Below are 16,008 nucleotides of genomic sequence, written 5' to 3' on the forward strand. Positions count from 1 at the left end.
ACATTTTAGACATGATTCAAATACATACAAAGTTGAAAACACACCATCCAGATTTCAAGGTCTAAGGCCATTCCAATGTCAAATTGCACATAATTCTATATTCAGAATATTGCATTGCCCTTATTTTCAAAAAACTGCTCCCAGAGCCAGGCTTTGACTCTTTTTCTGAAGTCTAGTAGGGAGGGGGCTGATTTTATGTTGCTAGGGAGGGAGTTCAACAACCGAGGGGCCACCACTGAGAAGGCCCTGTCTCTTGTCCCCGCCAGCCATACTTGTGAGGCAGGCGTGACCGAGAGCAGGGCCTCCCCAGATGATTTTAGTCTCCGAGCTGGTTCATACAGGAAGATATGTTTGGACAGGTATCCTGGGCCGGAACTGTTTAGGGCTTTATAGACTAAAGAAAGCACTTTGAATTGTGCTGGTATCGAAAACCGCCGAGATATTTATTTATTAATTATTTATTTCAGATATTTGTACCCCACCCTTCTCAACCCCCGGAAGGGGGGGGGGACGGGGACTCAGGGCGGCTTCCAGCCGGCAACAATTCAATGCCTCCAATTCAATGTACACATAATAAAATACATAATAAAATCCAATAATTATATGCATTTAAAACATTAAATTACATTAATTAATTACAATCTGTTTCTGTTTCAATAATAGCCTGGTGGCCTTATCTGAGCCAAATTCTGTAGTTAGAGACCCCATCAAGCATGCCCATAGTCCATTTCCATAGTGATTGTCATCATTGTCACTGTCATTGTCAGCAAGATTACCCGAAGGCCTGGTCCCACACCCACGGTTTTAACTTCTTTCCAAAGGAAAGGAGGGACGTTGATAATCTAATTTCACAGGGGAAATAAAAAACACCAACAGGAACACACCCTCCTGTCAATGTTCAGCCATAGATCATCCACTAAGGCAACCATAGCAGTCTCAACTCCATATCCTTCTCTGAAACTTGATTAAAATGGGTCAGAAAAGTTTGTGTCCTCCAAGACTACGTGGAGTTGGAGGACAACTGCTTTCTCAATCACCTTGCCCCCCAAAAAAGATGATTAGATAATTGTTACAGTAAAGTAGATATCCTTGGAGTATTAACACTAAGGTAAGTGTCAGTATAAATTCAATAACTAACTTTTGAATAAGCATTTATAGAATTGCATGTTTAAGATGATTTGGAAGAGCAACTGACAATATTGATGAGCCTACAGAAGGACATGCCATAGGGTAGGCCTCTCAAAAGCTATATTGCCTCTATCATTAACTCTGCTTCTAGATGTGTATTTAGGGGTGACGTGGGCAGTCTGAATCCCAAGAGAAAATACTTTACTGCTTCTGATGGAATTTAAATATTATTATCCTTTTTCTCAGTTCCACAAGTCCAAGAAGAGGAGTGGCCACTGCCTTCTCTGAGATCACTCCAGAACAACTGGAATACAAGAGGACTGAAAATGTTGGCTTGTGACTCTAACACTGTCAGTTTTCTTCTCATGTATGATGTTTAACATCTCTTGCCTGATGAAGAAACCAGTGAAGCTCCAAAGCTTGCATAATTTATTTAGTGTGGTTTGTGTATTAGCCAATAAAGGTATCACTTTTTGTGGATTTGATAAAAGTGTGATTAGAAAAGTGATTTTGATTCCAATCCTTTCATGTCTGGATTGGAATCGAAGGCTGCCAGGTCAGGAAGCTTTTTAGAACCTGCAATTTGAAGTCAAAACCTGAGACTTGGAGTGGCACCTAATGTCACAGGGAACAGGGAACAGGTCTTGTTAATGTATTTAAGCATGATGCATTAAACATCAACCACAGCTGCTCAAAGGTGTAATTGAAATAAAAAATAACAATTTGCTTCTCTAGCTGAAAGTTAAGTCTTCTAAACTCTGGATGGAACAGACAAAAACATTTTCCAGTAACTTTTTTTTAAAATGTTGTTTGAATTATAAAAACATACAGATAGCAATGCTTGTTGTTGTTGTTCATTCGTTCAGTTGTTTCCGACTCTTCGTGACCTCATGGACCAGCCCACGCTAGAGTCCCCTGTCGGCTATCACCACCCCCAGCTCCTTCAGAGTCAAGCCTGTCACTTCAAGGATGCCATCCATCCATCTTGCCCTTGGTTGGCCCCTCTTCCTTCCATTTTCCCCAGTTCAAAAGCATCTATCTTCCTTCAATCAGCCTTCCCTATGGTCCAGCTCTCACATCGTTTCGGCTTTGTCCTAGCTTTGAGCTAGCTGCGTCATCACATCTGGGGCTTGTTGAACTTATCCTCTGCTCCTCCCCAGTAGCATTTTGGCCATCTTCCGACCTGGGAGTCCCATCTTCCAATGGCATACCGACATATCTCTGGTTGTACTGGTCCATTTAGTTTTTTGGCAAGAATACTGGGGCGGTTTGCCATTGCCTTCCCCAGGAATCACATTTGGTCTGACCTCTCTGCCACGACTGTCCCATCTTGGGTGGACCTTCACGGTTTAGCTCGTGACATCATTGAGGTGCTCAAGCTCCAGCGCCACAACAAGGCGGCGATCCTTTGCTGGAGGATAACAATGCATTACAGGACAAAACTTCTGGATCTCATCACACTAGAGAATGAATCCACTTTAAATCTGGTTTCTGCCACCTGCAGAATTCTGGGGGTTGTACTTTAGTGAGGATGTTAAAGGCTCCTCCCTAAACTACAAACCCCAAAATTCTGCAGGAGGAAGAAACTGGATTTAAAGTGGATTCATTCTCTAGTGTGATGAGGCAGGATTAATGTGCAGATGACTATTTACAGTTTTTGTAACTATGCCATGAGATCAGTTTGCACTTCCCTTTTTATTATAGATCATTCGTTTCCCTTGGATCCTACCCTCCCTCTTCCCACCCCCCACCTGGGTCAGCTTATATTAATATATTGATCTAGTTGTTTGAATGGCCTGGTTCAAAATTCTGTACCTATCATTTCCTTCCCTTTTCATATACCATTTCATATTCCAGTCTTGTTTTGAGTAACTCTTCAAATATTTACTTTTCCTTTGATTGATAAAGTTGTTAATCAAATATTCAGAGAAGTAAGACCACCAGGTTTCCAGATCCCACCTTGTTTTGTCTTTCCAACCTCAAGCGATTGTGGCGTGTATGGCAGATATCATAAATTTATGTATTTCTTTCCATTCTTTATTCCTCTCCTTTACCTCTATTGTGAGTGACAGAAATCTGGCTTTATTCCAATATAATTTTTGCCCTATTATTTCCTCTATTGTTCCTCTGATTGTGTTGTAATATTTTTGGATTTCAATACAATCCCACCACATATGTGATAATGTACACTTATGTATACTCCCTGCACTTATGCCAGCATTTATTAGAAATGTTTCCCATCATGTGTGCCAATTGTAAGGGGGTTCTAAAGCATGTTGTAATTACTTTTCATTGAGTTTCTTTGATCCTTAGGTGTTTAATTTTTTGGGTTCTGTCAATCCAAGACCTGACTAAGTTCTTGTTAAAGTTTATGTCTTGTTTCCAAGCCTCTACTAAGGTGTGTTTTGTCTTGTAGGATAGTTCTGTTAGTTATTTCCCCAATAATTCCTTTCTCTTTTTCTATTTTCCAGCTAATAATTCTATCTAATGGGGCATCTGTTGCTTCTTTCTTTTTCATTTCCTGTGTTCTTATTTTCCAGTAGCTTTTAAACTCTTAGCAACATGGATTTTAAGAACACATGAGAGTTTGTGGACCAACCCATGAAATGGTTTTTCTATGTTTTACTTTAAACAGAAATCCCGCACTAACATTCCCTGGCTTTGTTTTAATACTTTTCAATAATTGTTTTTAACATAGGGGAGTCATAATCCATAAAAATAAACTCTTCTGAGCAAAAATAATGTTTTTCAAATTCTGTTTAAAATGGATTGTTTACATCAACAAGAGTCTCCCCTACATCGTTTTCCTCTTCTCCAATCACACTGTGGAATCCTTGCTCAGTCTCCGCATTTTTCTTTTTAATATTTATCATATATTTTGAAAATGGTAAAATCATGCTGCAGGCAATGACAATAGTCCGTAAACAAAAATAGTCCGGAGTGAACTATTATTTCCTTTTAAAAACCCAATTATTTCTGCCTGTAGGAGGAAAAGCCTACTTTAGGGATCTTCTGCAGAAACCTAACACAGTTGTAGGGAGCATTCTCCAAAGGGTTGGACCATTATGTATTTTAAAAACACTAAAGTCTACAACTCAAGAGACATTTGTGAAGGCATTTAGCAAGGATTTCAGCACTGGTTATGATGGCTAGAGCTGGTGAGATCTGCAGTTTAACAAGACTGAGAGGTTGCATTTTGCTAAATTCTGGTTTAGGATTATCCCCCCCCCCCGCACCCCCCGCAGTGCTTTCATCTGACTTCAAAATCTATACCATTTACAGTCAGACTTTCATATTTATGGTCTCAACCAACAACAACTTGAAATTTTTTAATTAAAAATCCAAAAGCAATTTGATTTTGCCATTTTATATAAGGGACACCATTTTACTATACCATTGTAGAGTGAGCCATTAGTATCAATTGGGTGCTCAAGTCGCTTTATGTATGATGGTGTAGTTGAAGTAGAATGGTGTCTCTTATGTAAAATGCCAAAATCAAGGCTTGCTTTTGGGAATTTTTCTGAATATTTTCAAGTTGTGGATGGTGGAATCTGTGGATACAGGGGACTGACTCTATATAACAAAACTTGGATTTGGGTATCCATGGGGGGTCCTGGAACCATATCCAAGGGGATTCCAAGGACCCACTGTACATTCAAAACGTTATGTGGACAATCAAGGAGAAGCTCCACCAGTGAGGGCAATAGGCTGTTGTTAGCTAGGGAGTTTATCAGACTAAACCATGATACTACATTTGTACTGCCTAGTGCTTATCTTCCAATGTTTCGGCTCTTTTAGTGCAATATGGTGTTGGGACATTTGGGGATTATTTTCACACTTGAAATAATCTGCTAACAATCCTCTATCCTGCTACAATTTAGGAACCACTTTGGGTGCAAATTGATTGTTCTTTTGTTTCGTTTTTGCAATACTGGGAACATAGTGTCATAGTGTGGGTGTAGATTAAAGGCGCCCCTTTTGGGATTCTCCAGGGATTTCCACTACTTCCAGTTGCACGGGGAAGCCAGTAAGATTCCCAATAATAGCACTGTACATTTGTTCTCCATTCTATTGCATATTTTACATCCTTTTTAATAAGGGTAGTAGTGCAGTAGCACAATTCTGACATAATCCTATCCACAAATAAACCACAGGGTTCAGAAAAGGTTTAAGGAGTAAATATATGAAAATTTAAGTAGTAATAGATAAAACCAGAACTGAGCAAGTGCTGGTTTGTGGGGAAAAGAGAATAGTGTGTATACACATCATATTCACAGTTGTGCAAATTATCGCTTCCTCTTAGGAAAAAATACCATAATGGAGTAAGAGGCATGTGAACATGGTGTATATGACTAAAATATTACATATTACATACACGTTATTCCCTACATCTACCAAGCTTGTAACTCAGTCAAAAAAAGAGATTAGTCTGGCATTACATGTTTTTCCAGAAATCTATGTTGACTTTTAATATTTACAGTATTTCTTTCTAATGATCTCCTCCAGAATCTTTCCTGGTATTGATGTCAGGCTGACATCAATACCAGGGTCTTTTTGTTTGTGTCTTTTTCTCCCCCTTCTTGAAGATAGGGATAACATTTTCCCTCTTTTAGTCTGCTGGGACATCTCCTGAACTCCAAGAATTCTCAAAGGTTATTGCCAGTGATTCTGAAATGACTTCTGCAGTTTCCTTCAATACTCTTGGATGTAGTTGATCTGGTCCTGGAGACTTGGGACCCTTCCACACAGCCCTATATCCCAGAATATCAAGGCAGAAAATCCCACATTATCTGAGTGTGGACCCAGATAACCCAGTTCAAAGCAGATATTGTGGGTTTTTCTGCCTTGATATTCTGGGGTATAGGGTTGTGTGGAAGTGCCTTGGAATTCGTTTAGAGTAGCCAGGTATTCCTGGACTACTTCTTTACCTATTTTGAGTTGCATTTCCCCTCTTACCTCATCTGCTCCCAGTTGCTCAGGTTGAACATCAATCTCCTTTTGGGAGAAGACTGAGGCAAAGAAGGTGTTGAGCAGCTCTGCCTTTTCCCTATCCCCTGTTAGCATTTCACCACCTTCTCCACAAAGATCCCCTACTGAAAGGGTCTTTGAGTAAAATTTGCAAATGCTAAGCAAGGGGCTTTGAATGAAATTAACAGCAAAAGAGAAACATACCCTTTCTCTGTAGAAAAGGAGCAACAGGGAAGAAAATGTTTTTAAGAAACAAGATATGACATGTAGAGGTCGGAAGTTGCGTTGTGGTTAAGTTCAAAGGTTGTGGTTAAGTGCAGAGTCTGCAGGTACAAGAAGGTACTTTCCATCAAAAGGTCAGGGGAGAGGGGCTAGAAAGAGAGTACTTTCCATGACCTATTACTTGAGTATAAAAGTCAGCAGAAAAAGAGGAGGGGGGCGGCAGTCACTTGAAGGTTAGCATCTGCGTATGCTTCCAGGCTGCCCGTCTTCTTCATGAAGAAACTAAAATAAACCTTGTTTTTTTTAATCTTTTTTGGGACTGTCTCCTTCCTTACGTGTTCCCGTGATGTGGACCTAAGAAGACCCAATTTAGGGTCTCTAACACTACTTTCCTTTTTCTTCCTTTTTTTACTGACATAACCAAATAACCCCTTTTTATTGTTTCTCTTGCTTCCCCTCATGCATCCTTCACCCTTCCCTTCCTTCCACTTGCTTCCTTTCTTAGCTCTTCCTTCCTTCCTTCCTTCCTTCCTTCCTTCCTTCCTCCCTTCCTCCCTTCCTCTTTCCTTCTATTTCTCTTCCCTTCCTTCCTCTCTCTTATTTCTCTTTGACTTTCTTTCCTTCTACTTTCTCTTTGTTTCTTTATTTCTTTTCATCCCACCCCTCATACTCTTTCCCTTCCTTTCTCTCTTTTCCCTTTCTCTTCCCATCTCCCTTCCTTCTGCCTCTTCCTTTCGTTCCCTTCTTTTTCTCTTATTTATCTCCCTCCCTTCCACTCATATGTCACCTAGCAGCAGACAAGCCACTTCACTCCCTTTTGCTCCCAGTGACAGCACAGAGGGCCACTTCACCTCACCATAGCCAATCCTTCATGTAGCTACAGCCGATCCACTTTGATCCTTTTCTTTCCTTCAACACTTGGTGCAAAAAGGTTGTTTTCCTTACTTCAAACCCCTCAATTATTTTAGATTTCATAATGTCTCACGTTTGGTCCAAATCCATCAAGCCCTGGAGGGGCCTTTGTGATTTAAACCAACCATATATATAGCCTAGCTAAGGGTAGGTCTTTTATAACGAGAACCATATAAAGCATTCATTGTTGGCTTTTGGATGCAAACAATAGACCCATTAGAAAGTGCATAAGAATATGGATAAACTACAACTCCCTGTCATCACCTGTCAGTATTCCATTGTGCCAACCCTACTTGCATTCAAAGTTGGTCCTGTCACATCTGTGTGCCAAGTGGTGGGGGTCACAATGGTCTCTGGAAGTGGGAGCCCATAGGAAATCGTCTGCAAACATACTCACCCACATACTGTATATAGGTTCACTTTCATTATACAGCTAGATAAAGGGAAAATTACAGAGCAAATAGAGGAAAGCAAATTTTCATAATATATAAAACTAAAACAGCTAGAGCTAATAAAATTCAATCTAAAACAAACAGATGGATCTAATACGTACCTAGACTAATTACCATAATGTTATTTTTTCAAGTGAGAGAAAGCAAACACACGAATGCTATTGAAGTACAGATATAATGATGGTGTGAAAGTGCCTTGCCATTTTGCTGCCTGTCTGAGGACAGAAGTGGCTTTCAAATGGAATGGCCAGAAACAAACAACCTTCTAGTACGACAAGCACCTAGGATGTGAATTAGGGTTTCCTTGGTGACCGCTCTCATTTATTTGAACTCTTTCCCCATAAAGATACAGTTCTCTGCCTACCGGTTTCCATCTCCATCCTCAGCCTTTTATTTAGATGTTATTTAAAACATACCTACTTTGGCAGGCTTTGGTACCACAGTGAAAATTGTTATTTGTTGATGCTACTATTGATTAATGTGGTTATTATTTGTCACTGACTTGTTTTTTTTAAGGATTGATTTTTATTTATTGAGCTTGTTAACAGCCTTAACCTCTTTAGGCAGGAAGACCGACATAAAATGGAACCCAAATAAATAAATAAAATGTCCATTCTGTATATAGATACGTTGTGGACATTTTTTTATCCATTAAGTTTCATCTGTTTTATTGCAAGATTTAATTATGTGTACTGCGCCTTTTCTGGCTGCTTAGAGCAGTTTTTAGATTTTGTGGTTCTTAGATTTACTTTAATTCTCTTATTTAAACATATTGTTTTCTGAAAGACCCCATCTCTCTAAATAAGGCCCTTTCCACAAAGCTGTGTAAAATCCACATTGAACTGGGTTATATGGCAGTGTGGACTCAGATAACCCAGTTCAAAGCAGATATGGTGGATTATCTGCCTTGATATTCTGGGTTATATGGCTGTGTGGAAGGGTCCCAAGAAACCTGTTTCCAAATCTTCTGTGGTGCTTACACCATTGTCGGGGTTTTTTAAAGGACTCTTCCAGTGTTTATATATATTTTTATATTTTGTTTATATTTTTCTTTTTGATAATTATCTTAACAGCTTTGAATGTCAGTGATAGTTTAATTTTGGGTAATCGTTTTTAATTGCCACCTATTTTAACTTTTTATAGCAGGCTTGAGCGACAGGGCCCTTCCACACAGCCCTATATCCTGGAATATCAAGGCAGAAAATCCCACAATATCTGCTTTGAACTGTGTTATCTGAGGGTCCTTCCACACAGCCCTATATCCCAGAATATTAAAGTAGAAAATACCACATTATCTGAGTGCGGACTCAGATAACTCAGTTCAAAGCAGATATTGTGGAATTTTCTGCCTTGATATTCTGGGATATAGGGCTGTGTGGAAGGGCCCATAGACTAGGAAAAAGGCAGGAAATAATTATAACAACAGCTTGACATTTATTCCAGTAATGTGAATTTTTTTATAATGAAATGGCTGGTGGATTTTAAAAAATGTTATGGATAGCTTTGGGAACAGTGTGGCCTTGAAAGTAAATAACAAAACAAAAATTAAAGCAACAAACCTTTTTTATTATTGGAAATAAACACAAAAAGGGTTGACATGGCTACAAAGTAAACAGCATTTCGGTGCTTGCATTTTTGCACTACACAAAAAGCCCACCTGCTGCTTTATTTATTACTAGCTTGGGGACCCGGCGTTGCCCGGGTTATTAGAGAAAGTGGGTAATGGCGGTTCTGTATGCCAAGTTTGGTCTTTATTGGTCTTTGGATAATGGCTGCATTATTTTCAGGAAGTGAGTGAAGGTACTTGAAGTCCCATCATCCATGGCCCATCCTCCTACAAACAGCAGCGGGATATAGAGTGGGTCATGGGGGCTCTGTGTGCCAAGTTTGGTCTTTATCAGTCATTAGATGAGGGTGGCAGTGGTGTCAGTAAGTGAGTGAAGGTAGTGCAAGTCCCATCATCCAAAGTCCATCCCCTTTCAAACTGCAGCGGGATGTAGAGTGGATCATGGGGGCTCTGTGTGCCAAGTGTGGTCTTGATTGGTCATTAGAAGAGGGTTGCAGCAATCTTTGAAAGGGAGTGGAGGTACTTGAAGACCCATCATCCATCGTCTGTCCTCCTCCAAACTGCAGCAGGATGTAGAGTGGGTCATTAGAGCTCCATGTGCCAAGTGTAGTCTTGATTAGTCATTGGCGAGGGTCTCAGTGGTCTCAGGAAGTGAGCAAAGGTACTGCAAGTCCCATCATCCATCTCCAAAGTTTTCCAAACAACACCAGGACGTAAAGTGGGTCATGAGAGGTCTATGTGCCAAGTTTGGTCTTGATCCGTCATTGGATGAGGTTTGCAGAGGTCTCATAATGTGAGTGAAGGTACTGGAAGTTCCATCATCCATGGTCCACCCTTCTCCAAAACTGCAGCAGGATGTAGAGTGGGTCATGGGGGCTCTGTGTGCCAACTTTGGTCTTGATTGGTCATTAGATGAGTTTTGCAGCAGTCTTGGGTAGTGGAGGTACTTGAAGTCCCATCATCCATGGTCTGTCGTCCTCCAAACTGCTCCAGGAAGTAGAGTGGGTCATTGAAGCTCCATGTGCCAAGTTTAGTCTTGATGAGTCATTGGCGAGTGTCTCAGTGGTCTCAGGAAGTGAGTGAAGTGACTGCAAGTCCCATCATCCATTGTCAAATTCTTCCAAACCACACCAGGATGTAGAGTGAGTTATGCAGACTCTCTGTGTAAATTGTGGTCCTGATCCATCATCGTTGGCAGTTGTAATGGTCTTAGGAAGGGAGTTCAGGTATTGCAAGCCCTATTGTCCATGGTGCATCCTCCTTCAAACTGCACCTGGATGTAGAGTGCGTCATGGAGACTCAGTGTGCCAAGTTTGGTATTTATTGGTAATTGGATGAGGGTTGCAGTGGTATGAAGAATTGAGCAATGGTACTGCAAGTCCCATAATCCACGGTCCATCCCCGGCCAAACCACACCAGGACATAAAGTGGGTCATGAGAGGTCTATGTGCGAAGTTTGGTCCTGATCAGTCATTGGATAAGGTTAACAGCGGTCTCAGAATGTGAGTGGTGGTACTGCAAGTCCCATCATCCATGGTTCATAGTCCTCCAAACTGCAGTAGGATGTCGAGTGGGTGATGGGGGCTCTGTGTGCCTATTTCGGTCTATATTGGTAGTGTTCTGACCCAGCCCCCTTTGGCCTTTCCTTTCCTCTCTTTGTCATCTCGGAATGTTGGATTTGAAGCTGGCCAATCAGAGACCATATGCAAATTTCCTTCTGTCATGCCCCGTTTCTGCCATGAACCCTCTTCTCCACCAGGGGCTCCTATTGAAGCTGGCCAATCAGAGACCATATGCAAATAGCACCACAGCGGCAGCCAATCAGAACGCTGGCACATATCCCTTCCGCCCTCCGCCCTTCCGCCCGCCGCCCTTCCTCTGTCCAATACAAACAAACACTCTTCTTTATTATATATATAGATTTATTTGCTTTATTTATTTGTTTGTTTATTATTTGTTTCAGGGATTTCTATGCCTCCTCTCTTCCGGCGGACTCAAGGCAGCTCACAACATATTTAAAATATACAATGTGAAATAAAACCTGTTGTACTCCAGGCCTGGAAACACCTATGACGACCGCACCACACAAGAGTCCAGGAATATAGTGTATTGTAAAACTTATAGAAACATATAAAAATCAGGACTAAAAAAGGAAGATATATAGTCCAAAAGTTTTAGTAACATAATCCAAATGTCTCATAGAGTTCCAGAGGGGACAAAGTCCATTAAGAGCCGGAAATAATAGATACAGCATAAGTCCACAATCAAGAAGGTATAAGTAGTAAAACTTATGAGCAGGAATATAGAAAACTTCCAGGATATATAAAAAATCCAAAATCAAAGCTTGATTTGAACCAGGAACAAGAAAACTCAGGCTTAGCTTCTCACTCTAACGCAATTTTGCCTGAACTGACCTTAAGGTAAACAACTGGTTGTTTAATAAACACCCATGAAATCGTAGAATCATAGAGTTCTAAGAGACCTCATGGGCTATCCAGTCCAGCCCACTGCTAAGAAGCAGGAAGATTGCATTCAAAGCACCCCTGAAAGATGGCCCTGATAGAAATCATTTCCTGTGAATTTCCTTCACAACTTTCCCATGAAATCTCTCTGAACAACACAATCTATTTTTGGTTCTGATTTGTAAATGAAGACCTTTTTTATCTCTGTAGTTACAGGTAGTTTATATGGGAACCCTCCTTATAACTCAGCTCTTCACTCGATTCCTTATCTACTCTTGTTATTTCTGATTCCCTTGAATGCCCCCGAGGCACCCTGCACTTTCTGAGCAGGTATTATCACAGAACCATTAGTTCCCAGACTTGAGAACCCATCAGTTTGTGCCACAGGAAAGCTCACAATCCTCTCTAAATTAGCAGTTAAACCAGGGTCCTCAAACTATGGCCCGCGGGCCACATGTGGCCCGCCAAGAAGGAGGCCCCGCTGCTGGTGAAATCAGTCTTGGCTCTGCTAATGCAGAGATCCTTTAGTTCTTTTCTGTCTCCCACTCATGCGCTCTCTCTCTCTTTCTCCCCTTTTCAGTCTCTCCCCCTTTCCCCCCTCTTTTTCTTTTTCTTTCTTCCTCTTTATTTCTCCCTTCTCTCTTTCTCCCTCTTTTTTCTCTCCCTATCTCCTCTTCTTTTTATATCCCTTTCTTCTTCTTCTTCCTCAGAGGAGGTTGGGGCTTGCCTCTGCTCTTCCAGAAAAGACACAGAGCTGTGCAGCCAATAGGCAGCCCAGAAGCCTCCAGAAACGCCAGCCTCCCCGAGGAAAGATGTCTCCTCAAAACCTGGGATTCTTTTTCTTCCCCTCTTTGTCCTCTGCTTCTGTTTGGCAAATCCAGGCTCCTGGTGTGAAAACAGCCAGTAGGTAGGCTGTTAGGAATTGTGGGAATTGACGTCCAAAACACAAGGAGGGCCCGAGTTAGCTCATGCCTGCTTTAAAGAATACCAATGATATTTAATATTTATTCCTGTTGTAATGTTTCATATATTTGTAGATTTGAAATTGTATAGAAATGTAAGCTGCTTGTGTCCAGAGGAGGGCGACTAAAATGATCAAGGGTCTGGAGAACAAGCCCTATGAGGAGCAGCTTAAGGAGCTGGGCATGTTTAGCCTGAAGAAGAGAAGGCTGAGATGAGATATGTATAAATATGTGAAAGGAAGCCATGTATAAATATGTGAAAGGAAGCCACAGGGAGGAAGGAGCAAGCTAGTTTTCTGCTTCCCTGGAGAATAGGACGCGAAACAATGGCTTCAAACTACAAAAAAGGAGATTCCATCTGAACATGAGGAAGAACTTCCTGACTGAGAGCCGTTCAGCAGTGGAACTCTCTGCCCCGGAGTGTGGTGGAGGCTCATAACATAGCTCAACCAAAAAAAAAATTCATGATGTCTTCGTGTTTAGGCCTCTTGGAATTGTGGATGGCATGATTTTAATGTTTTTATGTTTGAATGTGCATTTTAACTCTAATTTTATCTTAAATGTATTTAATTGTCTGTTGTCTAAAAGCATCAAATAGTTGCCATATGTAAAGCCGCCTTGAGTCCCCTTAGGGGTAGACAAAGGCAGGATATAAATACAGTAAATAAATAAATTCCTGGGGTTATTTGGGGTGCAGATTCAGAAAATTGCATTGGATAGACCACATCTGCTCTAGATTATTAAATATGGTTTTCTGTGGGCAAGCAGATGGCAACTACTGGATGGCATATGTTCTGCATCAGAAACTAGAGCTGCAGTTTTCTGAATCAGCACCCCAAATAAGCAAACCAAATCTAAGGTTGACAAAAAACTGATTTGTAACCCTTTTGGTACGAATGTTGGAGAGAGGTCCCTGGTCAAAGTGTTCCTATGTCAAAGTGGTCTCTGGTCAAAAAAAATATTGAGAACTACTGGTCTAGATACTGTGTCAGATTGTTCACACTTGTTCATCTCAACAATATTGTAACACTGTTTCAGGGAAACAATAGTTTCTCTTTGATTTGATGGAAATTAAAAATAAAGGTGGATGATGTCAAGCTAATTAATAAGACTGTCAAATAGTACTATAGAAACAGCAGTCTCAAAGATAAGGAATCCCTCATTTAGACAGTGGGTGATGTAGTAACAGTTGTTCAATAATTTTTTTTGGGATGGGGCTAGGAACAATCACTGTTGAGCAATGCCACTGGATTTTTTAAAAATTGTTTTTTATTCAGAATAAAAGATTCCAGAAAGAAAAGGTATAAGGTATTTGTTTACATAAAAAGTGGGTGAACAATGTGAGTAAAGAAAGTGGAAAAAATGAAAGGAGTAAAAAGGGGAAAGAAAGAAAAAAAGGGGGGTAGGAGATAGAAATAACAATAAAAATAAAAAATAAAGAAAAAAGGGGAAAAGAAAAAGCCGGAAGTATACAGTTGTACTTCCAGGTCTCTTCCGGCTGGGGAGTCTTCTTTCGTTTAATTTACTATTTTGTTCCCTCACGTCGGTTTTCTTTTTTGGTTTCAATTTGACCTTTCTTTTAGGTCATTTTTCCATATATCTTTATCTTTTCTCTATTTAAGAATTCCCTGAACTTTCCCTAGTCTGTTATTTGTAGTTGTAAGTCGTTCTGTGCTAGTTTTTGTGTTAGCAGATCCATATTCATAATATCCATTACTTTTAAAATCCATTGTTCAATGGTGGGTGTTTCTTGTATTTTCCATAATTGGGTCAGACTAATCCTTGCTGAGGAGCCTCCGGTGGCACAGTGGGTTAAAGCGCTGAGCTGCTGGACTTGTTGACCGAAAGGTTGCAGGTTCGAATGCGGGGACCGGTGTGAGCTTCCACTGTCAGTCCCAGCTTCTGTCAACCTAGCAGTTCAAAAATATGCAAATATGAGTAGATCAATAGGTACCACTCTGGCGGGAAGGTAACGATGCCCCATGCAGTCATGCCAGTGGCAACATGACCTTGGAGGACAACGCTGCCTCTTTGGCTTAGAAATGGAGATGAGCACCACACCGCAGAGTCGGACACGACTGGACTTGTCAGGGGAAAACCTTTACCTTTACCTTAATCCTTGCTGCCGTTACCTGTTTAAAAATCTGTATTTTTCTCCATCTCAAAATTCGTCATTCCTAAGAGGAAGTATTCGGGTTTGAACTCAAATTTTAGATGAAAAATTGGTTCTATCTATCGATATATATATTTTAAAAATGCTCTGTGCATAATGAGTTCCTTAAAAACAAAAGAACCAATGAACAAAATCACACCAAATTTGGCAACAAAAAGTCTCACTACACAAGGAGTGACTATCACTCAAAAAATATGATTTTGTCATTTGGGAGTTGTAGTTGCTGGAATTTATAGTTCACCTACAATCAAAGAGCATTCTGAACTCCATCAATGAGGGAATTGAACCAAACTTGGCACCAGAACTCCCATGACCAACAGACAACACTAGAAGGGTTTGGTGGGTATAGACCTTGAGTTTGGGAGTTGTAGTTCACCTACATCCAGAGAGCACTGTGGACTCAAACAATGATGGATCTGGACCAAACTTGGCACAAGCACTCAATATGCCCAAATATGAACACAAATGGAGTTTGGGGGAAATAGACCTTGACATGGTTTGAGGCCACAATAAAAACCCAGTGGTATTGGCACCAATTTTATAAAAGATACCACTGTATTAAAGCCTTTTATTTTCTGCACACTTCAGGTGGCCTTCAATGTCTAATCTGGGTTTTTGTAGGTTTATTCAAGAGGCATTCTTTCCTGACGTTTCACCTGCATCTATGGCAAGCATCCTCAGAGGTAGTGAGGTCTGTTGGAACTGGGAAAAAAGGGTTTATATATCTGTGGAATGACCAGGGTGGGACAAAGGACTCTTGTCTGCTGGAGCTAGGTGTGAATGTTTCAACTGACCACCTTGATTAGCATTTGATGGCCTGGCAGTGCCTGGGGCAATCTTTTGTTGAGAGGTGATTAGATGTACTAGATTGTTTCCTCTCTGCTGTTTTGCTGTTGTAATTTTAAAGTTTTTTTTAATACTGGTAGCCAGATTTTGCTCATTTTCATGGTTTCCTCCACTGGGTTTCTATTTATTTATTTACTTTATTTATATACTGCTTTTCTCAGCCCTCAGGCGACTCAAAGCGGTGAACATCAATACAATACATCACAAGACAAGTATAGGGCAATTAAAAACAACTGTAACATAAATCATTAAACATCCGTATATCAATCATTAGCGCTTCAACAGTAAAATCAGAATCCAGTCTCATCATCCATTA

Source organism: Anolis sagrei, chromosome 3 (genome assembly GCF_037176765.1).
Source record: "Anolis sagrei isolate rAnoSag1 chromosome 3, rAnoSag1.mat, whole genome shotgun sequence".
Taxonomy (NCBI): domain Eukaryota; kingdom Metazoa; phylum Chordata; class Lepidosauria; order Squamata; family Dactyloidae; genus Anolis; species Anolis sagrei.